Raw genomic sequence first — 27,020 nt, 5'->3', positions numbered from 1 at the left:
GGTTCCTCCCCTAAGGCAAACTCCCAAGCCAGCAGGTTTTGGCTGCACTAGCACAGGTATCTCTGGTGTACAGACTGGAAGCACACATTGGGAGAGTTTGGTTTTGTCACAAGGGAAACAACCCAAGTACCTGGAAATGGCAGGCTTGGAAATGGTTTCCCCCAGAAGCCACACAACTAAATTAAAAACTGCAGTTCACTATACAGAAGGGAAAGACAAGCTTGCATCACCCTTTCTTTTGGTATTATTATCCCACATCAAAGAAAATATTTTGGCATATCCATTTTACATATTTACATTCCTGAAATAAAACATCTGCTCAGCTCACTATTCAAACTCTACTGGGGACAAATTCTACTTTCACAGATACCCACACAACTGTGGAGAACTTAGTGATTAGAAATGTTAGAAAAATTGGACACACTTCCCAGGCTTATTTTTCTGAGCTGGTTCTCTTCTCACTCTCTCAGATGTTTTCCTCTCTACCCCTCCCATTCTATAACTCTGAGTCTCAATTCAAAATTCCATTTGCTGCTTTTATCAAGACAGTTGTTACTTTTGATAAAAGGTATCATCTGGTTTTGCTTAGAGATTTAGTGGTATTTACAAAAGCCTGGTCACTAGCCTTTCTTTCCAAGATTGTCTGGATTTTGGATGCAGTATGCAGAAGTTTGGTTGGATTCACAGTAAGTGAATCTGCTCTACTCGCAGTTCTGTTCCTATGACTTTGTATAATGGTACTTCACCTTACCTGGGATAACAACTCTACTAAATGTGTTTCATTTTTTATCAAACTTGGGCTTTTTTAATATGACATATAAAACATTGATATTCCTATTACATTCCACGAGGGAAAAGAAACACCATTTGCTATAATCAAGGGAAATGTTTTATTGCCTAAGACATACATTTATCTCCCTCACAAACAGAAGTCATAAAAAGAACATACAACTGGTTAAATGTTACTTGATGTACCTTAGGTCCCAACTGGTTTGCTTTAGGTCCTGCAGTGTCTTGTGGAATTAAATCCAGGCATGAACACAGGTTAATGTTTTTTCTTTCCTTTTAGCAGAACTCTGTCAGTCTGGCCCATACCCCAAGAGCTTTCACTTCAGACTAACCTGCAAGCAGCACTGTGGGTCTCTCCTTTACTTCTCCTTCCCAATGCTCCACCGGTTCACCGCTGACTAATTAATTATAAACCTCTGTTCTTAAAGCTCTTATATAAATCTCTGTCCTTGTTGCCATCCTGCAGATCTATTCAGTGATCACACTCTTACTTAAATCATGTAAGAAAGACTGGTCTGTCCCTTTTATCTGAAAGGCTGTTAAGGAGACCCAAATTCTAAAGCTTTTTGTAATGAACTGTTCTTCCTTGAAGACAGTTTACCATCAAGCATCCTTCCAGGTCTCATCAAGGGGCTACACTGCACAAACTGAGATGACAGTTGTCAGAAGGGAAGGCCAGTCCCTTCCTGAATAGAAAGAAGAATAGGTCTGTCTTTTCGCTTGTGTCCTTTCTCAATTGTACTTTCAAGGCACAACTGGAGTTCCTACAGCAACAGGTATTTTTCTTTGCTAAGATTCATTGTTGGATGCTCACTGGTATTCTGAGTTCCTAATTCTAAACTCACTTCTCCCTTTTATACACCTGCACATTATTTGTATCCAAGGGAATTCTTTGTAAAGGCTGCAGTTTTCAGAAACTTGATTCCACTTTTTTCCAGGGTCTTCTGTATTCCTCTCCTCCTCCTGCTGCTCTTTGCCACAGTTTTTTTTTTACTCCTCTTTGCTCTCTTACAGAAATCTCTCATGTGCTGCTATTCGAAAATAAAATCAAGCATTTGATCTTTTCTGCCCCAACTTCCTTCTCACCCTCCTGTATTCTGTCACGTGTCATGTGTTGCACTGTTAGATGAACAGCCACTGTTTAACAGCATATATTGAAAATACCAGAACAAACAAACGTATTCAACACTTTGTTTCATCGTGATATTTAACATAGAATCATAAGCAATTGGTGAAAGAGAATATTTTTAAGCTTTTCAAGTCCAACTTGGAATTCCATGCTGAAAAAGATGGACTCCAGTCTGAATGACAAATTTTCTAAAAAGCTCTGAATCTAAAATAAATAAAAAGATTCTTTTACAGTAGCCATTTTGTATCTGTCAGAAATTGTAGAGTTCTCTACAATAGGGGTTCCAGTAATTTTGTCCTCTGTGCCACAGACTGCTTTTTGGAGATTTAGCCATAGGTACTGATGCTTGTCCCTTTGAAGCTAAGGGTTCCTGTCCGCCTCACATGCTGGCAGAGTTTTTCATGATCAAGTGTATGAGGCAAACTCTACTACAACTCATCCAATATCCAGGATTGAACAATATAAGCTGTAGCTCATCAGGACTTGTTCCAGTAAGTGTGATTGATGGACAACATAAGACAATTTTCATCTTGACCTTAAAATCCCAGAAAGCAAATCTTCATGCAAATATTGTTTGGAATATATGATGTAATTAATAGATTTTGTCTTTGCTAACCAAAAAAAAAAAAATTATTTGTATATCAATAGTTTTTAAAAGATCTTCCAAAGATAGGGTGCTTTTAGTTTTTGTTTTGGGAGAATTTTTTTACATGAGAACTTTACCTGAAATTTTTGAATGTACCAGCTTCCACTCAGATGCAGCTAAGTGTTCTGGATTTCCAAGTGCAAACCCATTCAGCAGATTTACGAGTTCCCTAATGCACTTTTATCATTACTATATCCTTAGGCCTGTGACATTTTGGATGAATGGGAATGCCAATTCTGCAAAAATTCACACAAAAAATAACAGTTGACATTTTCAGTGGTATGTGCACAGATTTAGCTATGACTTCAGGTTGAAATTCAACAAATCATCAGACTACATTACTTTCCTTCTTGATGTGAGGCTATTTATGGTGTGGTATTTGTGTTCTGTTGTTGAGGTTTTTTAATTACAAATCTGTATTTAAATTTTAACTGAAGAATATCAAGATACATCTCTGGGTATCTGGACCTGAGGTTATTCAACATTAGCTTTATAAGAGCTACAAAAATCTTGTGCACAATTTTTGGATCACATTTCTACTTCCCCAGTTCTGGAGAGAATTCTTGAAAGAAATCCTAATGTGGTAAAGAGACAAGTTATCCAGCATAAAGAAACAGTTTAGAAAAATAAATATTTTTTTTCTTTTAAGTATCACTCATTCCTCTTTGACTGTGTAAGACGTTGGCCTGCACAGATCTGCTGAATTACGTCCTCTACGAAGCACCTCTTGCCAGTCACTCTCTTAGGACTTTTTAAAATCTATTCATCCACTACTGTTTCACCAAGGTATCTGTTATGGGAGAGTACTGGCAACATTTAAGTCACCTACTACAATTCTCACACTTCATCAGCATTTAACATGTCATTTGAACAACACTAAAATGTATTTGTACAAACATATTGAGAGTTTAAGGCAGTGGAAGAGTTGAAAAGATGCCAAGTTTTTCCTATCTCTGCCTTTGAAAATTCTATTTCTGGGAAGGACACTTAGAAAAAAATAGCTACAGCTTCTATCCCCTGCCCTCCCAATTAGGAGTATGAGCAAGATTTCACGGCTCTATAGCATGCTGTCTGAGCTTTCTCTGCACCAGATCCATTAGTTGTTTGCTGGGGGAAGTAAAATTAGAAATGTTTTATTATGATTTCCAAATTACTGTGTAACAAATGCTTCAATAATCCTTACAGCACAAAAAAGTCTGTTTTGCCCAACAAGCAACTGACAGCTTTCTAATGCAGTTACATTAAAGCCCTTTCCTGAGTGTGTGAGGCACTTTTTAACTAGCTCCTCAGGGCATTGTTAGATATCATTGCTTACAGCCACTGCGAGCCACTGTGCCATAATAGTGCTTCCCACTTCTTCCTGATCAGTCAAATACAAGAGGTGACTTTCAACACAAGAAAAAGTCTCAACCAGCCAAGAAACCATAAGTAAGACTGTCTCTTCACGTACAGCAGCAGCCCAGAATTAAAGCACAGCCTTCTGGAGAAAGATGCCTCTCAGGGTACTGGAAGGAAATAAAGAACTGCTTCTGTGGGTGTCTTTTCTTAGGTTAGTAAACTGCAGGCACTTGGAGTAATTTTAAAATGGGAAAATAACAGTGCCTTATTTTATGCTTTAAGCATACAGTAGTCTACTAAATGAGTAAACTTGAAGTAAATTTCAAAGTCATATTCTCTAAAGGAGTAGATCCATTTAATCTAAACATGAAAAATTAGCAATTAGAGAGGCAACAGAATGTATATTTCCAGAGTAGAGATTACTAAAAATACTTGATTAGGTATTTAGTTAAGAAGAAAACTGACATGGATTTTACGGTTCTTCCAAGTCAGAATTTGTGGAGATCAGATTCAGAAGGTATTAATTTACCTTCTACAATCAAAGGCACACAAACAGTTCTTGTTGAATTAATCCTTGATAGCTATCAAAAACTGCATCCAAACTTCAGATGCTTATTTGCAACAAATCATCTCGGGGCTGTCAGCTCTTATTGCCCAAGTATATTGGGAGACTGCTAATAAAGCAAATGTGAAATCTCAGCCCGTGTCAGACTGTCTTCAGGACAGATGGGAGACACAGAGCTTTCCAGACCCAGATAAAGCATAAAATCAAATAACCAAAACCATTCCAAAGCTATGAGACTACCAACGCATCATTTCAGAAATGGAGTTAGGGGGTAAGTCATCCTATTTCTCTTGAACAGTGCCTGAAGTTTCCCATCCTGTGTGTTCCCTCCTGCTGGGGAGGGAATAAGCCAAGAGACCCTGGGCAGCCTCTCAAAAAGTACTGTTCCATACCTAAATCTGAAGGCCACTTTCTATCACAGTGACACAAGGTTTTAATGCTGTTGAGCCTAGTTTTGTCTACTGCATTTTGGTTTTTGTTTTTTAATTCCTCAAAGTCACAAGAATTAATTTACCTTAAGGTAAAATTACAAATATGAATATGAACTCTTCCCCAACACTCAACCCTTATAAGAATACAGGACAAGAGAAGATATTGCAGATACCAACCAGAGCTAGAGGAACATGTGGTAGCAGAAAAGCAAAATATCAGGCAGCTCTGGAGAATGAGACTGATATGGTTACAACGTGATTGAGTTCTCCACAATGGAGATAGATGACCATTTACTTTCTTCATTTATCTACTCACATCTGCACTTTACATTTCAAGAAGCTGAAACTCTTGCATCATCCTATTTATCTAAGGGACTAAAGGCAGCACACAATCCACATGGAAAAAAAAATAAAGTGGCCCTGGGATATATGTTGAGCAGTTTTTCAGTAAATCTTATTTATTTCCTCAGAGTCCTCAATATCTAAAGCTTTTATGTTTTCATTATCAGCAACATGTCGAGTAATGTGATAACTTGACAAGGTTCTATTGAAGCAGCTTAGTGGGACATACAGTACTTATGCTGCCTGATAAGAAAACATTCAGAAAGGTCATATCCTCTGTTGTGTTCCCTATCTCTCTGGGCAGCAGCAGTTTGGGTTTTTCTGAAAACTAAAGTTTGAAAATATTCCTGGTAAAAGTGAGTGAAAAGTTATCTGGCTGCATGAGCACAATGACGATCAGTTGCTATTAATATTCATGTTACTTTTCAAAACTTGATATTAAAATGAAAATCCTTGCCCAGAAGTTAACCATATTGACTAGGTATGTATCACATGAGTAGCTGGTCAGCTCAGCATAACTCTTAGACCTGGGATATAATGGCAATATCCCACTGACTGACTCCTAGAACAGCATGACAGATCTGACCTTTCCTGCTCACCTTGCTCCTCCACATCAACTGCTAAGTGGTGTAGAAAGTCAAATCAGATTTAGAATGCAACAGACCAAAACATGCACCATGACTGTGCCTGACTTGCTCTTCTTTAGTAGCAAGAAGTAACTCTGTTTTGAGTCTTGTGATACTGGAGACCTACAGAGCTTTTTCTGTGCAATTTATTAGCAGAACAAGGACAGGTCCGATTTTCCCAAGATCCAGAACACATCCACTGCCTGAAGAGATAGTGCTTGGAGCCATCTCAGGACAAAATACATGAGCAGCAAAGCTCAAGCCTTTGATATGCCTCACAACTGGAGGTTTACAAAAAGGTACTCTGGAGGCAGATTTGTCACATGTTCTCCTGAGTTTCTGTGACTCCAAGGCAAGCTTGGCCAGAACAAAGACATTCTTGCTATTCAAGTAAACGAACACAAAATGATAGCCTAGCAACCTCTGTTACAATAATACCACTAGTTACAACAAGCTGTTTCAGACCTATTACTCTATTTTGGGCATATACTGTCTATATGATATAATGTCTGATATTATTTGGCACATGGGGACACATTCAGTTTGATGTGTAACAACATATACATGCTTTGTCACAGAATCTTTATATATAGGCCCACTACAAATATTAAAAAGAACTTTGAAAGGCAATTTCTCTAAGCAGTAGTTTATAGCAGTTAAAAGTCTTCTTTGTTTTCGAACATGTTATATAGCTTATTTCACTGAAAAAATTCAGGTCATCTTTATTGCTACTTTCCTCAGTCACTTATTTTACCTTGTGCATGCAGTGTGATTTCAGGCAAGCTTTACATACAGAAAAATACAAATGTCATTACTGGACTTTTTTAGATACAATGCTACCTTTTGGTGAACTTTAGTAAAAAAACCCCTGATTGTAAATCTGGATTGCAGCTGGGTGTCACAAGAAAACAGTAAAATGAGTAATAGGAGGAAAGAAAAAAAGCCCAATGCAATTAGATAAATTAAAGAATCATCATTTAAATAAATAGGTGCTTACCCTAAAATCCTTTGAAAGACAATAATTTTAAATCCTAGTAAATATTGCAGCTCAGTTTGTCAAGGGTCAAATACACTTGTTTTTTTCCCTTCACTCAGAATGCTGTTGGGATCAGAATCAGCAGATTAAAGAGTTGCTGTCAGCTGTTCTGCCCGAGGGAGAGTTTTCTTTATGATGAGATGACGGGTTGCACTTGAAAACAGGGGAGGAGTGGAGGGATGAACACCCATAACAATCATTCCTTTAATTCTGATTGAAAAATCAGCCTGACCATCAGTTCTTGGTGTAATTTCGTTAGGTCTCACTTGATGACAGAAGCCTAATTATTCTTCCTATTGACAACTCCTGGATGCAGTCAGCAAATGGCAGCAGATTCAAGATAGAAAGTGAAACACTGCCCTTAATTTGTGATGTCAAGCCCTTTATGGCCACAACTACGAGACAGGTAATCAGAGGTATCATCTCGGGTAACGCAGCAGCTTCTGCTGGCAATCAAAGCTGCTTTCACACCAAGGTACAACTCCACATGAGCTGTAACTGAAGACAGAGTGCCTCTGTGCACAGCAGGGGTGGGGGAGTAGGTAGGAGAATTGTCCCATATTTTATTGGCAAATAATGATTTTATCAGATCAGAGGACAAATTTTAGCTCAAGGTGAAGTTGATACCATGCTACTTTTGAAGATGAAAGGAAATTAATCTGATTTTGACTTTGTGCCTGGCCCTCTTTACAGCACCTCACCAGGATTCCTGGGACTGTAAGAATATGTAGTTCATCATTGATCTTCAGACTTAAACTATCTGGCTTTTTAGTAATTTCATCTGTAGTCCTGTTGTGATAGTTATCTACTGCCTTTTTTTTTTTAAGAGATTAATAATAGACAATTCAAATTCTTGTAACAAGGGTCATATAAACATAGACACAATTCTTATTCATTTAATAGTCTCTGTATGTTCCAGTGTCCACACTGGGGAGAAAAAAAAAACAACTAGAGCAAACTACCCTTCCGTTGATAACACATAATTTTACCATTTGCTGAATCTTTGCATGCAGTAAGAGACAAATCTTAACCCTTGGGGTCTGAGCAGATATTCTGCAAGACACAGTTGTTCATCTTTTATTTCCTCTTGCTTAGCAAGATGTAGACTCCCTTGAAACCTACCCTAAAATGAAAAGGAGAGGTCAGAGACCAATGTCCAAATATATAATGGTTAGATGTTAATTTGGAATTGAAACTGTTAATAAACCATATCAAAGGCAGTTTTAATCACATGAGGAAATCTAATTAAATTAAAAGGTTTTCACTGGGAGTGTCTTTGACCTGTTTGTTCAAATTTAAAACTTGTGATTGAAGTCTCACTGTAGGGATTCCAGGGTTTGGAAGCTTTGGGATTCCGCTCTGGCCAGCTTTGATTCTTTCTAGATTCCCTACCTAATGCAAAAACCTCACAGAAGGAGTTCTCCAAACTCCAGAACTGAGCACAGCTTTACTGTGAAGCTGCTCTACTGTGGTGCCCACTTAGAAAAAGCAACCTGGAGCAGAGGATCAGGGCACAGTGGCAGGCCTGTTCCTGCCAAGACCAAACCTCTAAGGACCAACTCCCAGGTACCAGCTCTTCCCTCCCAAGGCTCCTGTCTGACTCCTGCTTGCATTGGGCCACATTTGCTGTGGAGCAGAAAGCTCTCAGTTTTTTGCCTCCAAGCACAGTAACTTATAGCAGCTTTTGCTTCATACACTGCACTCCCCCAGAGTATCTCCAATTCAGAGCAACAATCCTTAACATCGCTCCCAGAGCACAGAGAGAGAGAACAGCAAGGAGAGGAGGGAGAGGTACCTGTCCTGAGCACTACTCAGTTTGGATACACTTTTGAGATGCAACAGTAGGGCACTGAAAGCTAGTCTGGAATGGAGATTCTGTGAAGGGAAAGGTGAATGACTGCAACATCAAATCTGCTGTACATAGTAATTTCTTGAAGCAGAAATATGTACTTGGCTCCATATCCCAAAAGGTTGTCAGAAAAACCCAGTATTTGGTTATTCTACACATTTGTCTTTCCCCTTACCCTCACTCCATGCCTCATAAGGTTTCAAACATATGGCTGTCTTCAGCTATGTAGTAGGATCTTTTTGAATATGTATAGCTCAAGAAAAAGATAGGTCGATGGAAATACATTTAGTTTCCCTTCAAGAAATTTACAGTGTAAATCACCTAAAAGATCCTGAAAATTTTTGTTGCTTTAAACAACTAAATCTAAATTTGAGAGTCTCAAATCCTCAGCAGGTGTAAATCAGCCTTGCTTCACCAATCTCAGCAAATGCACTGAAACCTGACATTAAGGGACAGAAACCCTAAAGCACAGCCAGTCATCTTCTTAGAGTTACAGCTCCTTCTCTGGAGAACAACTGTCATAACAGGTTTGTACGGCAGCTCTCATGCCCAGGCTGTGCCCCTGACTGGGATCCTTACACCACTAGAAATAAAAATTATGTTAGGAGGCCTTGGAAATAACACTGTTCTACTTAAGGTTAGGCATAATTTAACCTCTGAGAAATGAGTTCAGATATACCATTTTTAAACCGCAGAACGGGAAGAAGTGAGGTACAACACTCACACATGCACTGTAAAGCGTGCTGTAGGTAAAACCTTTCTCCTGAGTTCCAGCAGGAGAAATAGAAGAGTCTCGAGACAGAGCTAGGCTGGGAGCACAGTGCCTACACAAAAAAGTTGGAGTTGTAAAGCAAACCTCAATCAATCACGTTCTCGGTGATAAGCTCATACAGATGGGGTGCAAGCAGGGGGCCTTTAATGTGCATTTCTGTGTCTCTCTGAGGTTTTGTAGGGTGTATCTCAAGGAATACAAAACATGAAGTTTTCTGAACATGTGAATTAAGAACCTCAGGGAGTAGAAGAAATATCGATTTGACACAGTATGCTGTTCAGTACAGAAAAGTACAGGAGATAATCATCAATGGCAGCTGCTTTCAAACCTGCATGAAACCTCAGGGTAGGACTTTCAGCACCTATTGGCAAAGCTTGTTGTGCTCAGACAATTGTCTCATTCATTTTAAGATAGCTTTACAATATTTAATTATGACAAATGTAGAGAGGGTCCAACACCTTCACCTGGACCAAGTGCAAGTCCTGTGAGATGCTGTTTGATAGAATCAGGTTGATCCCCAGTTTACAAAAACAGTAGAAGACCTACAAGATTTCTCATTTGTTTTGAAAGGAGTGAGGGATGTTTGGTTTGTGGTGAAGAGGAAAGCTTTCCCTTATTGTTTGTTTCTAAAGCAATAACTAAATTAGAAAGAAAAATCTTTACCAGAATTTTAAAATATGAGTCCAGCTCCACCTTATCTGATCTGTGTTATTAATCAGTTTGTTCTTTATCTGCAGAAGCTCTGGGGAGATGATTTCTGATGACTAGGCTCAAGTTTGACAGATTTTTAATAGCATGTGACTGTCAGGCCACTTCACATTTTTGTATTCACATATATGTTTCTTGGAGAAGAAAAGAGAAATAGGAGTGTGATGAAAACCTGAAGAAAAGGAGGAGAGTTTGAGGATGAGCTGAACAGAGGCAAACTACTCAATTTTTATCTTTAAACTATTTTTCAATAGAATTAAACCAATATTTTTTAGTTTTTTCATTTTTAGGAAATATGTAGACATGAAAACTGATTGGGAATCAGATATAGAAACTTCATTTTAAAACGGTTCATGAGAAGTTACAAGGATGTGAAAAGAGAATCTTGGCAGACTAGCACAAGAAAGCCTCAACTACTGTGATCATTTACCAGAAAAGCTAAAATAACAAACTTAATTCCATTCAGTCCATATAAACCACACAAAAATCTGGATCTCTTTGAAAGAATAATCATCATAAACATGAAAGTTTTTTTTAAAAAAGGTCCACCCTCCTCTCAGCGACTACTCTAAAAGTCGGTGCAAAACTAGGATTTCTAAATTTGTTTTAAGAACTTCAGGGAAAGAAAACATGAGGGCAAAACAGCAACATAGTCACAGGACTCTCCAAGATCTACACCAATGGGAAATCATTGTCAATTTTCAAGAAGAATCATATAAGGATTTCTAACAATGACTAAACAAGCCCTGAGTGCCCAATCTACTTTTAAAATTTGAATTAGATATACCAAAAGCTGTGAGAAAAATTTCAGGCCTCCATGTCTCCTCACTTATGGATCAATAGAGCATTCATGAATCCAACCCTGTGCAATGGCAAGGATCTGAGCATTCAACATTATTACTGTACTGCAGTTCATTTAATGCTGCAACTATAGTTCATTTAATGCTGTGCTGGCTTCTCTTGCATTTTCCTCATATAAAAGTTAAGTATCCACTACAAAAATGAATCATCTAAACTCCAGGTAAAAGCTATCACAGTATGAAAGTAGAGATCATGCTGAGAAAATGATATCAAATGTTATATAAAAAGAGCTATCCTATTGAAAGTGTTTGTGGTTTGTAGTTTACCTCCTGTTAGCAGCTCTCTCTGTATTGATTTCAAAAACCTGTTCAGAAAGCTAAATTTGGAATTTTTATAGAAGTATTTGAAGAGTCTAGCCTGTTAACATCTTTTCATAAATGAAGAAACAATGTGTATTAAACACATGTGCATACAAACTACATTAGAAGAACATTAGGGCTGCAAAGCAAAGCACTCAGAAGTTTTCAGATGCCATAATTAAGATCTTCTGTGCAATCTTAGTTCAGCCCCCCCTTGCACATGCCCACGATGACACGGTGTCTGACTGCACAACAACCTCTTCTCGAGATGAACCCAGCATCATCCAATCCAAACCAACACTGATTCTACCCTCATCAGTAAAGGACACTGCTTGCATACACCACCTTCAGTTGCCCATGGCAGAGACCAGGAGACTAGAGAGAAATAAGGCGAGGGACTAAGCCAGGGAATGAATGGTCGCATGGTTAACCCTCTGCAGTTCTGCCCTTGCAGGTTACAGCTGGTCTTCACCACTGAAGACACTCTCACCTTCTCACAGCACTCATTATTTGCAGAATCTTAATTTTCTGTGTCCTGACAAAGAGGTCCATATCACAGAAGACTCTGCACCCACCAGCTGCAACTTGGAGTCAGTGGGCAGCCTGGTTAGAACACAGAGCATGACCTACACTGTGGAGAGCCAGGAAAACATCAGGCCCCTGCTATGTCAGACTCAACCACCCTGCATCTCCTTTTTCCACATGTAGGAGTAGAGAGTCTTACCACCCATCTCAGAGCAAGTGTTATTTCTGTAATTCTGTGTTGGTCTTGAGCAGTATGCAGTAAGGTAAGCCTGGGACTACCCGTGCAACAGAGAGAATAAAACAACTTAAAGCTACACTCGTTCAGCAATCACCTTCTACTTAGAGCATAGAACGATGCAGGGGTCCATGGGAAAAGCAGTGTGTGACCATGTAATTAGAGACAGTATCAAAATGTATACACACAAGGGGGCCCAATTAAGGCTTCATGGACATCATTATTCTTTTTTCTTTTTCCTTTTTTTTTTTTAGCTCTTGGTTTTATTGCAATGTTCATGGTTTTGTACCCTTTTATCTATAATTTCATAGGTTGTTAAAAAAAATACAGACAGGGAGAGAAAAGAAAGCCTGAAAAAACCTATTGTATGGAATGGTAGTGATACTGAAATACAGGGCTGGCACTTCTTGGTCCACAGCAGAGGCTTGGCCACGTGAGTGGTAACAGAAATGGTAGCCTGCATATGGAGCAGGCTGAAGGGAGGGCTGGGAGGCACACAGGTTTCCCAGGGACACAGGGCACCATGTATCTTGGCTTTCCCTCTCAGGTCTACCTTTGATGGCCATCTACTACTTTCCATGGCAAATACTTTCCCCTCTCATGTTCTTTCCCATTCCCAGTCCCCACCTTGTGCCAGTATTTCTGCAAATGCAACCCCTAAACTCCTCCAGTCCTAGTTTCCCATTCTGATCTATTTAGTACTGTACTCTATGGCTTCTTCAGACTCACCATAGTAGTACTTTTTCCTCTTCTTACTCCTATTCATTAGTCCTGGTCTCTCTCCTACATGTTACCCTCAGGTTCCCAGTCTTACATTTTTTCTTTCAGCCTCCTGCCACAACCCATATCCACACTCCTCCAGTTTTTCTGTCATCTCTTATGTCAGTGGTAGCATTTCCCACCCCTACTTCCACATAAGTTCTTTCTTGCTCCTCTTCAGGCCCCAATCCTAGCCAAGATGTTTTACACAGCTCCACAGCTAAGGAGATTTCCCTCCTCCTCGGTTTGAGCAACTATAAAAACAGAACCTGAAAAGCCCAAGGGCACATTCTCACTTTCTGTCTTGTTGGCCTGCAGTCTGCTTGGGGCAGGGAGCTGACTTCCTTGCCTCAGCATCCCCAGCAGCACATGCAGCACTGCTCTGGGTAGTCACATGCTTGAATTTCCAGCACTCGATGCCACAGTAGCCTAAAAAATTGTGAAATCTAATCCTAAACAACACCTACAATATCGTGTTTGGCAGGGGCTGTCCAGACTGATTTCAGGGAATTCAGCTGCTACCAAATCTCTACTGATCAAGTGAAAACACAGATTTTTCAGTGTTTTCCCTAATGGATTTTCACTGGAGCAGCAAAAGATAATGATTCCACAAAACTTTTAGATTGAAGCTGAAGAACACTGTGATGGAGCTTATCAAACACATACAAGAACACACACAATTTACTTTGCCTTCTATTTTTCTGAAAAGAATACGATTTTTTTCCCATTTCAATCAGACAGAAGTGGGCTGATGCAGGTATCCAAAATAGAAAATTTCAGCACAGATAGCACTGAAATAAGTAACTCTAAGTAATGTTTTAAAATAGGTCACTTATGACAACATTAACTGTTATGCCATTAGCTTCTTTTATTGTACATAAAAAAAGGGAGAGAAGAGCTTGTATGTACCTTTATAGACTTACATAAGAGAAAAAAAAAGTACCTAAGCAAGAACTTATATTTGGCATGATTTAGACCTGGCCTGAGATCCATGTGGTTCATCAAACCAGTCCAATATGAGGTTTGCTCAGTATACCAATTTAAAGCAAGGTGAAGCATCACCTTTGGCTTGCAGTGTGAAAAACATTATTGGACTTCTAAGTAGTAAAGATCACTGGATATGGATACTTGGGAACTCATGACAAATATGAATGAATTGCAGTTACTAAAAATGGAGGGAACCAAGAAAGCAGGTTACTTCTGTAGATACAAAGACCCAGAAATGTTTATTCTGCAGCCAGATGATTAGTGGTATTTAGGCAATATAAATGCTCAAAATACTCACTAGAGAGACCTCACATTGCCTCACTTCTGAGTATATAAGTTACAGCCACTGTAATAGCAGACTAATGCATACAGCAAATATAAGCTATTAAGTCTCTGAGCAAGGTCACAGTGGCAGCATCAGAGGGGTGTCAGAGTAGCTTGCAGATTTTGGGGCAATGCTGAGTGGAGGAAGGAGGAAAACCTGCAGAAAACAAGATGCTAATTCCCAAGGGTATTCAGGCCACAGTCATGGTGAAAGAGCTGTGCTAAATCAAGACACCATTTGCATGTCTGCTGGAGTATGCTTTAGTGATAGGACAGTAAAATTAACAATGTTCATTCAGATGAGGAGCTAAAGCAAATGAAGCAGTGGAGCTTCCATAGGGAAACAGACCTTGTGCATTTAGAAAAGCAGCTAAGCCCACTTGATGTGGTCTTCACCAAATAAGAAAGACAAAAAAGCTGCAGCTAAATATGGGACACACATGCCAAATGCATACCCTAGAAACAGGCAACTCTTTGCTCCATGGTCTATCTACAGCAATGGCATGGGCCTTTTCCCAGTGTATCAGTTTTTCTACTTCTCTCCTACCCATGGAGGTTTTTCTACTTCTCTCCAAAGTCCCATGGCTAGCCAGAGAAGCTACCACCAGTGAGCCCTCTGCTCCTCTGAGACAGTATGATCCAAACAGCATCTAGCATGGTTACAAATTGGACCTGGGAGTCACTACTCCTACTTACCTTGCTGCTTCAGCACACTACAAGACAAGTGCTTCAATACAAAGGAGAAAAGTATTAGTTTTCATTACAGTAACTTAAAGAGCCTACCTAATGCCTAAATATTTTATATATTACATAGCCATATGTAATGTATCTGGAATCCTCTCTGTATTAGACAGCAAGATATATGCAGCTAAGTTAGAGCACTGGTAAAATATACACACAAATGCCAAATGTACACCCACAACACTTACTCCATTCTCCAAAGCAACCACTTTTTATGGAAAGCTATTAGGAGTTTTTCTGGTTGGAGAAATTAGACATTACACTTTGAAAGGCCAGTATTTATTCATGTTCACATGTATGCACCTGACAATCACTTCTCTGCTCCTTCCACATGATGGAAACACCAAAATTCCTCCGCTGCTTCAATTATTTCTACCTTATTTCAGGCTTTTATATGAAGATGAACAAATTGTCATCTCACCTTACTGAAGTCAGATTTCTCTGTTCCTCTGAAGAATTTGTGTCCCCCCCACGCATTCCTCAGAAAATGCAGTATACAGGGAGAGAAATTTATCCCCTGAAGCCAGAAATCAAATGAAGCACAATGAGGATTCACACAGCAGGAAGCCTGCAGAGGAGGCCAGACTGAATCCAAGCAGAAAGAGTGTTGTCCATGAAGGTGGAAAGGCTCCATGCTGAGCTACTATGATTCAGTGCTCTGTATGACCAAGGAATTTCCAAAGAAAACTAGAACTACACAAGAACTTGATTGAGAAACATTCACAGACACAAGGTTTGCTACGAGGATAGCTCAGCTGAGAATCAGCAGGGATTTTTTCCCACTCTGCAATTAGTGCACTTGTCAGTCTTTGACACCACTGCAGTATTCCACAGCCCGTGTACCTGCAGGAGACAGCAGAGTGGAGGGAAGGAGAATGTGATGAGGTAACAGAAGCTGAGGGAAAGGTGTTATCCCGTTAGCCACTAAGTGGAGCTACTAAGTAAGAAAGGTAAAAGAAATTTTGTTTTGATTCTTAAAGCACCTTTGATGCTATCAGAAATACTGAAATTCGAAGTGTCAAAGTAATAGCCCTGATTGTCCTGGTCACATATTTCTATACGGAATTACTCGCAGTGTCTTGATGTACTTATTAAATTGCTGAATTATTTCTCTCTTACAAGGAATAATTTTATTCCAGTTTCCCAATTCTGTGTCCAGTAATCGAGTTGTGTCCCACTGCATGTCCCTACAAGTGCTATCACTGTTGTGAGACCTTTACTACAGCTGAAGCTCTTGAGAAAAAGTCTCTGCAAAGCAGTTGGGGCTGCTGACTGGAAAGTCATGAGATGAAATGTTAACTCGAACTGTGGAGTCACTGCTCAGCTATTGAGATATTGAAAATGCCACGATGCTTTCTGACCAGAACTGGTAACTTAGCTACATCTAGGAGATGGGCTGAGTTTTTCCCTGGTTATCATTGTGAAAAAATTTAAAAGAGCTTCCAAGGGATTCATTTTGTTCATCTGTCTTTCAAGCTGATAAGAGGAGAGCCAATATCAATGTATTACATATGGTGATACCACACAGCCTTCTCTCTCATTCCAATGCCAATAGCATTGTTATCCAAGCCCAGTGTCAAGGACAGAGCTCTACCATGGCTAAACCTAAATCCACCTGCTATGAGAGTAGGCTCTCATAGTTTCTCTAGCAGCAGCATGGAGATTCCTTCACCTTGTTTCTTACACAGCTAGAGGACTGCAATCATTTACATTACGCACAGTGCTCATGATACATTCAACAGAGATTTTTTTGCAATGTCGTCTACATGGGGCTGCATTTTAGAGCTATCTTGAAAACTTCACTTTTGCTGAAAATATCAAGTGCCATTTCTCAACTCATCATGCTTCAGCAATCTATGATCTATTGTAGCAGTTCCACACCACCGCAAGATACTTGATGCTTTTGCCTAAACATCAAAGAATTGGGAAACTTGGAGCTGTTGCCTCCATCCCCGACAGCCATCACTGATGTCATGATAGTCAAAACTCTCTTACCACAACCATGAAGTGTGTGGGCAGCGCATTCTTAATAAGTAACCCTCAGTGCCATAGCAGACCCTATCTCTTGTCTAGAATAGGTAAAGACCACTGATCCTCATGGAAAGCTCCATCTCTTGTACAGAGGAAAAAGTGGATCTTAAGGGAAATTGTATTTACCTAGTGTGGGAGATGCAATACTTGGGGAGAGGCTGAAATTCATGTATTACAAGGACACTTAGAAACATCTCATTCAGATACATTGAAAGCAAGGAGTAATAAGCAGAGTCACACATGGGCTTGGTTCAAAGCACAATGATATCAGTTAGTGCTCCAAACTCATTGCACAGTTAAGACAATCTCAGGGATTGTGGTCATTACCTCTTCTCAGGAATGAGCTGAAAGAGTGTCTCCTCCTACCACAAGAAGAAGGTGAGTCTGACTCAGCATTAAGGATCAAATTAAGGCAGACTAGTGCATCAGAAGGGGACCTCTGGTGGTCTAGTGGTTAGGATGCAGCACTCTCACCCCTACAGCCTGGGTTTGATTCCTGGTCAGGGAAACTCCCCCAGGCAGATGGAGCCCATCAGCCCTGTAAGACCATCCATTTAAGAGAACATCACTCTAAACAAACCTATGTGCTGAGGACCTTGCTGCTACTGTCCAAGCTCACTTGGCCCCAGCAGATGAAGCTTAGGATTAAAGGGTGGGCTCCGCTCAGCACACACTGTGTCTCACCAAAAAAATCCACTGCACAGGCTCAAATCTTTTCCAAATCTTCGTTCACAAAGACTGGCCATACATTGCATCAGAAACACAGTTCTTTATGTACAATTCAATTCTAAACAGAGTATTTAGGGATGTGAATCTAACTGTTTATTGTGGAATCTTTGCTTAGTCATGCAATAATATTTATGATTTCCATACACACTAGCCCATGACAAGGCACTCAAGTCACTTGGCCAAAGAACATCTGCAGTGCATGTCAATGGACAGAGATGCAAAATACATGTCCCCTCCTTATTCCCAGTTAAGGCGGGAAAATGAAGAAAGTTCATGAAAAACTTTGCTGAACATATTTCCAAATTTTGGGATTGGACTTGCCTGTAATGTGCAAATGAGTATGTTTTCCTGTAATGATGCGGTGCTCCAATAGTACCACAATATTTATAAAAGCCCTAACTGAAATTACTAGATAGTTCATTGAAACTATAGTCTCTTCAAAGTTACTGTAGCACAGTCTTCCACTGATTAATTGCACAGAGCAAGACTTTTGACTTTTAAGATCTTTCCTAAACACTCTCCCTGCAGTACCGCCATCAGTTCCATGAGACGCTAGCAATTTGGTTCATGAAAGATGGTGAAGTTAAAAGCTTCTTTCATCAAGATAGTTCTGTTAAAATTAAGTCATGTGGTTCCCAAGCATTTAAAAAAAAAAAAAAAGAAATATTTCTCAATAGAGCTTTGCAATCTTTTCAAATACTAGAAGGTCACTTATGTTTTCAAGGCCGTTTAGCAAGGTCAGGTTGTAATGAGCTGCAACTACTTTATTTGTGATTTGTGGCTCTGAGGGATTAATTGTCCCCACTCTGTCTCATCCACAATCTAAGGCCGAATTGTCAAAATGATCCATGGCTTTCGTCCCCAGGCCCATGGTTTCATTATTAAGGTGCGTTCTAATCGATAGTAGCATTTTTAACATTTTGCCCCTTACGTTTTATCAATCCTTATTATCTAATGACCAATACTGAACTGGCACAAGGTTTTTCAGAAACACACTGACAGATTACAACAGGCAGTCACATGCATTTGTAATTAGACTTCATTACCATTATAACTGCTGAATGGGAGCAGAATAGAAAGGCAGAAGGAATGCACCCAGTTCACAGAGCTCATCCCATTTCTTAAAGCCCCTGCACAAATCTGCCTTAATTTAATAATAAATAAAAAATAACCTCAACAACAAATAACAAAAAGTTGGGATCTTTTTCAGGTTAATATGTTCAATTTATTCCACTCCACTGGCTCAAGTGGTATCAGAAGCTTTGAGAACTAGCCAGCCATCCAGAAATTATAAAGTTTTGTTTTGACAGAGAAAACACCCACTGCAAAACAAAGCAAGTCTGTTACATTTCACATTCTTAAATTTGATTATTTTAATTACTTTGATTCTTTGTCACAGTTTAATCTGTTCTCACATTGAAGCAAATATGAACATTAATTTTCTTCTTCCCCTCTGCAGGAAACTGGAACTATGACAGATAATACTGTATCTCCTTATCTAACATGACTACTGGTTTAGGAAGAAAGCTGAGGGGACAGATCCTCAGATGGTGTAAGCTGGCCTAGTTCCACTGAAGTCAATGGAAATACACTCATTTACATGTGCTGAACATCTGGCCCAATAGTGGTCATTAACAGAATATTGCCCAAGAGTAACGTTTTCCAGGCTACAGAAAAGCTGAAATAGTTATTTTAAATTCCATAGCATTCGTTCTCCCTCCTTTTCTGTAAAAGAGTCCTGGGCTGTCTAATGAAATGGCATGCTCTGGCCTCCTGGCTTTCTTATTCAGGGAATGTGGCCTCCTTCCCAACCTGACCTTGTCAAAGCAAGCAGCTTCCATCTCTGGACGGAATGTAAAACTGCAGGCTACACACAAACACATACAAGAGTTTCATTAGGAACTAAATGTGACACTTAGCATTTCTCTGACAAACACAGAGCATGCAGTGATTCAGAACTGCACCTAAATATGGTAACATTTAAGAAAAAAAAATTAGATCCAAAATGAGTTTTCAAACCCAAGTCTGAATGGCATATTAGTTTGTCAATTCTGAAAATACAAAATTTTTGCTGACTTCAGTAAGCCTAGAATATTATTTCTGAAGTCTTCAAATTTGGTATTTTTGTGAGAGCCTGGTTTGTTTGCTTTCTAATCCTTATGCTTTCCAATCCTTATGATAATTTTAGAGCCTCTTATTGTATTTCCCTTTTCCAAAGAACTTTTAGAGCTGATTGGAAAGAAAATCTCCTAAACAAACTTAGCCCACACATACCCAAAATAGAGGAGTGGCTGTCATGACTCCCTGATCTCAGCAGAGACTTAGTCACAATTTCTAGTACTGGTGTCTTAAAAGCCAGTGTAGTCAGTTCATTGCTGATCAGCGTAGGCAAGAAAGAATTGCTGCAAAGACTTGAATGACGTAATTTGGCTGGCATCTCATTTCCTATCACAGATCAGCTCTACCTAAAAGAATATCACCATCACTATTTTTCAGCTATCCTAACACATTAGTGGGTAAATGACTGCTTCAGACAGATTATTTCCAAGGTCCAGCAGTGTTTTCTTTGAGATGATGGACCACAAAGGCATCAGCTAAAGCAAAGTGACACATTTCTGCCTATGGCAGTTCCAGCTTTAAAACGATGCTGCAATTTTATGAAGTTTTGCTCTTAAAATCTGTCCCATTTGTATCATATGTGACTATGGGTTCATTTTCTAGATCCAAGGTGAAACGTCATATATACACAGAATAATATACATGACCATGTGAATACACATTTGAACCTTTTGAAACACACATTGAGTTCCTACAAAAAGTTCTGTGTTAAAGGCCTAATAGCTTGAGCTTATGCTGAACCATGCTTGATGAAGACCACTCCAGTAGGAAGCACTTAATTTCACAGAGTCACAGAACAGCTCTGATTGCAAGAGTACTTAAAGATCATTGAGTTCCATCCCCTCTGACATAGGCAGGATGATGCCTAGTAGATCAGATTGTCCTGGACACCATCCAACCTGGCCTTGAACACTTCCTTGGATTTCTCACCCTTTGACTTTGCTGGACAGGAAAAAGAGACTGACCGTGTTCCTGGAGAACACAGTGATTCTGCTCACTTCTCACCATTATTATCAGAAAAGTCCAACAAACTGGAAATATTCTTATTTATGTAATATCAGCAAACTTCTCTTCTTTGCAGAAAAGGTCATAGGCACATTCCAGTGCTAAGATTCTCTACACACCACCACCTGAGTTAGGTGCTGACGTGCCAGGTCTTCTCTAATGTCACTGACATGTTTCACAACTCATACTGTGCCTATGGATGAGGGAATTGATCCTCCCTTATTACAAACAGCAAAGGTGATCAAGAGCTCTACCCAACACTAGATTATATTTGTCAGTTAAATAGCAGGCAGAGGTTATTAAATGTCTAAAACTTCTATTTTGAAAAGATTTACTGCTCTTCCCAACCAAAAACTTGTTTCTATTCTGTATCACCAGTGTTTGCCCATTTCCATTTCTCTAATTATAGGCAGTCCTACTGCATTTCAGCCATTTGAGTTCTTCATTTAAGATCATGCCAGCGCACAGCAAAATTTTGCAGTACCTGCAGCAGCAACCTTATACAGAAATTACACAATGGCGTTCAAGAAAAATGTTGCAACAACTCAACTTTGCATCCAAAGTTTTCCCCATAATATGCTGGTGGTGGGTTGGGTTTTTTTCCAAAGTTCACTTGGAAATAAACTTTAGAGACCTGCTAATGAAAGACTATTCAAATAAGATGGGGAGAAGGATATAAAGAAAGTAAAACCTAGGTAAGTCATGTTTGAAATAAAACAAAACATGCTTGGTAAGTTAGTAATACTAGAAACTGATTTCCTGCTGCATTCCCTTCATAAGGCAAAAATGGGAACGCTATACAGTGAACTTCAATCCATCACAGCTGGAAATGTGAGTTTTGAAGACCATGTTGGGTAAAGATAACCAAATGAACTGACAGAAACATCTGTCTTTCAAAGAGATTATTTGCTAAAGACAGAGAGAATGTAGTGGATCAAGGATTGGACTTGATGATCTCAGAGGTCCCTTCCAACCTGGCTGAATCTATGGTTCTATGATATATGACAGTTTGTACCCATGCAGTGAGGTGACTTGGATTAATCCTTATAAATTCACCTCAGCCTCCTAGGCTTGTCACCCACGTGAGTGTGCTGGGACTTACACTTCCAGAGCTTCCTTACTTCTCCCAAGGTAGGGCAAGTGAGAGCAAGTACACTTTTCACCTGAAGTAGAACACTAATGTAAATGTACTCCTACGGAAAATCATGAAAATAAGACTGCCATCACTAAAATACTGCCATCAGTTAAATATTGCCTTCACTAGAACAACTAGCATAAGCAGCTGTATGTCCTTCCATTTCACTTCTTGTCCTGTTTCTTCAAGAAAATTTCCATTGTCTTTACTCGAGTCACTGTTTGTTACTAACAACAGAATTCGAGCTCAACAAGAACAAGCTAATTAGGCCAACAGCCATGTCATATCCAATTTTTCCAGGGTAACCTTGTCAAGTCTGAGCATTTAATTTCTACACCCAGAATACTCTTACTTCTAAATATTAGACATTATGCTTTGCTACAACTGATAGAGATAAATGCACTTAGACACGGAAAGAGTTCCAAAATAAATTTATGGGAAAATAATCACATGCAGTCACTGAACCAACACAGAAGAAACAGAAAAAAATTCTATCACCAGAATGTTTGGATAAAACTAAAAGAAGATGGAACTTTCTGGTGAATCCAACAGTGATTTTTCTCAGTCCAAGAGTATTTTCTCAATGTGATGAATATTCTAACTCCTGGAGGGTCCCTATCAAAGAAATACCTGCGTAGTCCCGTCACAGCCTTCTTAACAGGCTAATCATGTCATCAATCCTGTGAGGGCAAAAATTACCATGCCCTTGCATTAACTGATCTTCTAAGAGTTACTCAAACCAACCTTTCAACAACCTGAGAAATTTCACTGGATGTCAGGCCCAGAAACACCTCTTAAAACCCACACAAATAGATATTATTTTTAAAGCATAACAACGCTGTCATTGTTCTGGAATTGAACTCGGGAAGATGCTCCATAAAACTCAAAATACAGATTATTTTTTGATCGTAGCAGTCTTGGAAGAAGCCTGTCAAGACTGCTACTGTGTTGAAAATTAGAGTAATTAGGAAGGCTCCACTATATGTTTCCATATAAATATTTTTCAAGTAAATAAGTTACACTCCAAGTGAACAGAGTCAAAAATAGGTATATAAAACTACTTGCTAGCCATCCCAATCTAGGAAAGACAATCCTTGATTTTTTTGTTAAGGTAAAATTCTTTTCTCTACTGAAAGAATTATCCCACTCCCCAATTTTACTTGCCTTAGAAGCAATGTTCCTATTTCAATAGTTTTACCTGCCTCCAGGTTGCAAATGGTAATGACTACAGAAGTACAGGGAAGTTTGCCCTTTCACAACATTAATATACTCAGTTCTATTCAGTTTTGTTCATCTTTCTGATGAAGGATTTTCCCCATTAATTAAGAAGGCCTTGCATGATAAGAAATAGATTCAATAACAGAAATCAGAGAGCCCAAGTTTATTTCAGCTGGTTTGCTCTGTGGTCAAAAGGTGCCTTATAACAGCCATGTTATCACATACCTGTGTTAAATTCAAGCTTTAATCAGTTCTTAAAGCTTTTACACAGAAGAGACTGAATTCTATTCTAGTTCTCTTTGTGGCTACTCATTTTCATTGAAGAGAGATTACAGGAGTGAAGAACAGCCTTCAAAGATTTTTGAGGATTTAACACGGGGCTAATTGAAAAGCAAATGTAGGTGAAGCAGCCCATTGTATGGAGACAAGTCTGCTGAGCACTTTTAATAAGGCAAGACCTCCTCACTGAAGCCCAAGACCTCCTTTGTCAATATGGTTGTACACACAAGACCGATTAGCAACACGCATGCAAACTGCCAGCACGTGCTCAGAACTACCTCATTTCTGAATTGTTTGGAGAGGGATACAGAGTATTATACAACATGCTTGCTAAATTTAAATTTAAAAATGTTCATTGATGTTGTCTATTTAGAAATCCTTCCACTATTACTGAAGTCAGTGCACAAATCCAGTTCAAAGCATGAAGCTTGCCTTCCGTGCACTTTACTCTTGTTTTCCTGGGAAATTACGAGCAGCTAAACTCATACACATATTTCTCCAAAAAGAGCATTTGGCATGGTAAGTTCTGCTGGGAAATGTTTAAATGAGAAGGGACTTAGTTTGTGAACATATGAGCAAGAGAAGGTGAAAGAAAAATTTAAGCTTCCTGCCCATATATCTCCTTAGACTTTTTCTTTTTAAATACACTGGTACACTCAAGATTTGGGACAATGTATGTACTATTTTTAATATTTGTCAAAACATGAAAAAAAACCTATTAAAAAAATATAAAAGCAGGTTACAAGTGTATTGAACTATGGAGCCACTTTGCCCCATCTATGACTGAAAAAAATTCTGAACAGTCTGTAACTGAAAACATCAACTCAGGTATGAATTCACTGAACCAGTATGACCTCAAGCACAAAGTTCTAATTATTTTGGCAGGTTCTCTGAACAACAGAAAATAGAAGTCATAGATCCTACTGGGACTTCTTCCATCCTCCTGCATCTGGGGTTTTCTGGAAGAAGCAAAAACCCCTCTTGGTCCTGTAATGTTCAAATTGGTTTGTATTTACAGTAGTTCAGCATGAAAAGTATCCAGTGACCTAAAAGGCTGAACATACTCTATCACAGTAAAGCTGAATGCTATGGGCAATTCCTTTTTAAGCAGGGATCTTCTAATCAATCTTGTTCTTCTAGTTTGTAAACTACCCACAACTGCAATTTCTCCCCAGATATTTTCATAACATTATATCCTTCCTAGATTAGCTCTGTTAATAGCAGGTGTTATGTAAAACAGCACCACCACTCGTTCTCATATCCTTCTCAATTTTTTTACTTTTTTAATTTAAACAGGTTTTTTTTCTGAAATATGGCAGGGATTTTGATTACAAGTGTAGTTCTCACAGATGTTTTCCAAGACCAGCATACTTTGCTAGCCCTTAAGAAACTCTGTCTTGTCCCACTCAGTTCTGCTATACTTACTGGACTGGCAGGGTAGCCACCATCTAGCTATATTCTGCAACACTACAAATGGTGTAGGTAAATTTGGACATCTCATAATAGACAGCTGTTTGCCTTCAAAAAAGTCCCACAGCAACTTTTACCCCTCAACAGAATAAAATACACCTTCATTTTTAGGATTCCACAGAGGGGAAAAAACAACAACACAAACCCCCAGATTTCTCTTCCTCACCCCCCCAGTTAAACTACCTAATACCAACAAAACTAAAAAAAACCCCAAACCTCAAAAATCATCAGTGGGATCATTCTGCTTGGGGACTCCCAGAATTTCTCAGTCAGGCCTTTTCAAATCCCTCCAGAAAGAGGAGCACCCCCAAGGGAGCTGTTATTCAACACCAGTACAGGCTGGTAGAGCCTGTCCTTATTAACACACGGTGAGATTCATGTAACCTAGCTTTAGACATCAAAAGGTTAGACATTTAATTCTTAGTTTGTCACTGTAGGCTTTTCTACAGTCAATGGAGAGAAACAGGCATCTCCAGGGGGCAAGTTGTCTGACCTGCCTATTTTAGGCTGAGATGAATCACTCTCTGAAGGTGCCCATTTTTCCTCAATTGACTGTAAAGTGAATCTAGGGTGACTTCCCCAGCCTTTGATATCTATATTTCAGATATCTTGGTGAGGACATCTGAATTTTAGCCACAATTTTCAGAGCTCAAACTCAGCATCTCTGACAAATTAGCAATGTTATACATCTGTTCATTGAAACTAAAATTTTCACACCAAACTCCCAGATTATATCCAGTTGACGTTCACAATCCTGTCCCTTATAGAGACAATGTCTTTGTTTTAATCAGTCATAACTTCAAGAAGGCAAAAACCAATTTGATTCTGCTACAGTAATAACTCTTGGGTTTCTTCTGTCCTATCCAGAGCTGACTCCCACCAAATAACTGTTCTGAATCCGCCAGTGAAGCACTTTCACTTCAAATTCTTTTATTATTATAAACCAAAATCCAATAAGCATCTTTCAGCAGTAACTACATTTTTCTGCCAAAGTCTGACACGAAATTTCAATTTTCAGTGCTAAGCCTTCATAACTTCATATCAACAAACATATAAAGAACAGGACAACACTGAAAGAGAGAAACTGTTCCATACATCTCAATTTCATAATGGAGATCTTCCCAGCTATGCATTTTTCCCATGGGATGCACTAGTGTTACAAATTCAGAAAGGTCCTTTCAATTACTATTTTTGGACAGATGATCCATTAGAGCAATACTCACCATTAACACTGTACTCACGGATATACTCTATACCTTAAGGCTAAATGAGCCCTCAGATAGAATCTAATCCATGATCCATCAGCATTTAACTTAAATGACAGTCCTATATGTTTTTCCTTTAATGACAAATTCTTACCGTATATGTCTTTCTCCACTGATGTGTTCCCTTCTCTTTCTCACCAGATCTGAACCACCAACATTGCTTCTGTAATACATAAAAAACAATGTTCTTTGAAGTATTACATTACCATCTTGTTTCTGTATGTTTGCGGTATTTTTTCTTGTTTTAAAAAAAGTTGCAGCTAAAGAAATAACTGTTAGAATAGTAGTTAAAATTACATACAAGAAAAACAAAAGGAAAAGTAAGAAGAAATATTCTTCTTACTAGTTATGAAAGTTACTAGTAATGAAAGCTCCTTTATAATCTTGCCCATGTTTAATACATCAAAAGTATTATCACTAAATAAAAGAAAATAAGTTTTAGCACGTGACCAGTTGAAACCATCAAAAATTAATCACTTTCCTTCAACTCTGTGCATTTATTTCAGTCTGCCTAATCTACAATGTTGTTCTATACCGTGTTGCTACAGTGAAATCCATTTGCTCAGAGGCACCTACAGCAGACAATCAAGTTATTAGGGATCTGATTACTGATCTTCTTGCAGTAGACGTGGGGCAGATTCTCCTTTCCTCTTCATGCAGAGGCAGAATCTGCCAGGCTGTGAGTAGTGCTGGCTCTAGACACCTGACTGGCACTGGGACTGTCATCTACCAATTCCTAGTCACTTCCTGAATATTAGGACTTTTTAAACACTGTTGTGCTTAACTACCTGCAAGTATATGCTACACT

The 27,020-nt window shown here is 39.0% G+C and overlaps 1 long non-coding RNA gene across 1 annotated transcript in view; it reads right to left on the bottom strand.

Annotated features, from left to right (window-relative positions):
- Positions 1–26,375, bottom strand: part of LOC113950952 — a 139,364-nt gene extending 112,989 nt beyond the window's left edge. The window contains exon 1 of the long non-coding RNA XR_003528940.1: positions 26,307–26,375. This is a non-coding gene — a long non-coding RNA (uncharacterized LOC113950952). The remainder of the gene's footprint in view (positions 1–26,306) is intronic.
- Between the last annotated feature and the right edge of the window lie 645 nt (positions 26,376–27,020).

This window comes from Corapipo altera, unplaced genomic scaffold (assembly GCF_003945725.1).
Source record: "Corapipo altera isolate COAL_440 unplaced genomic scaffold, ASM394572v1 78, whole genome shotgun sequence".
NCBI lineage: Eukaryota > Metazoa > Chordata > Aves > Passeriformes > Pipridae > Corapipo > Corapipo altera.
Note: the sequence above shows the minus strand (reverse complement) of the source record. Positions and strands in the feature narration are given on the sequence as shown.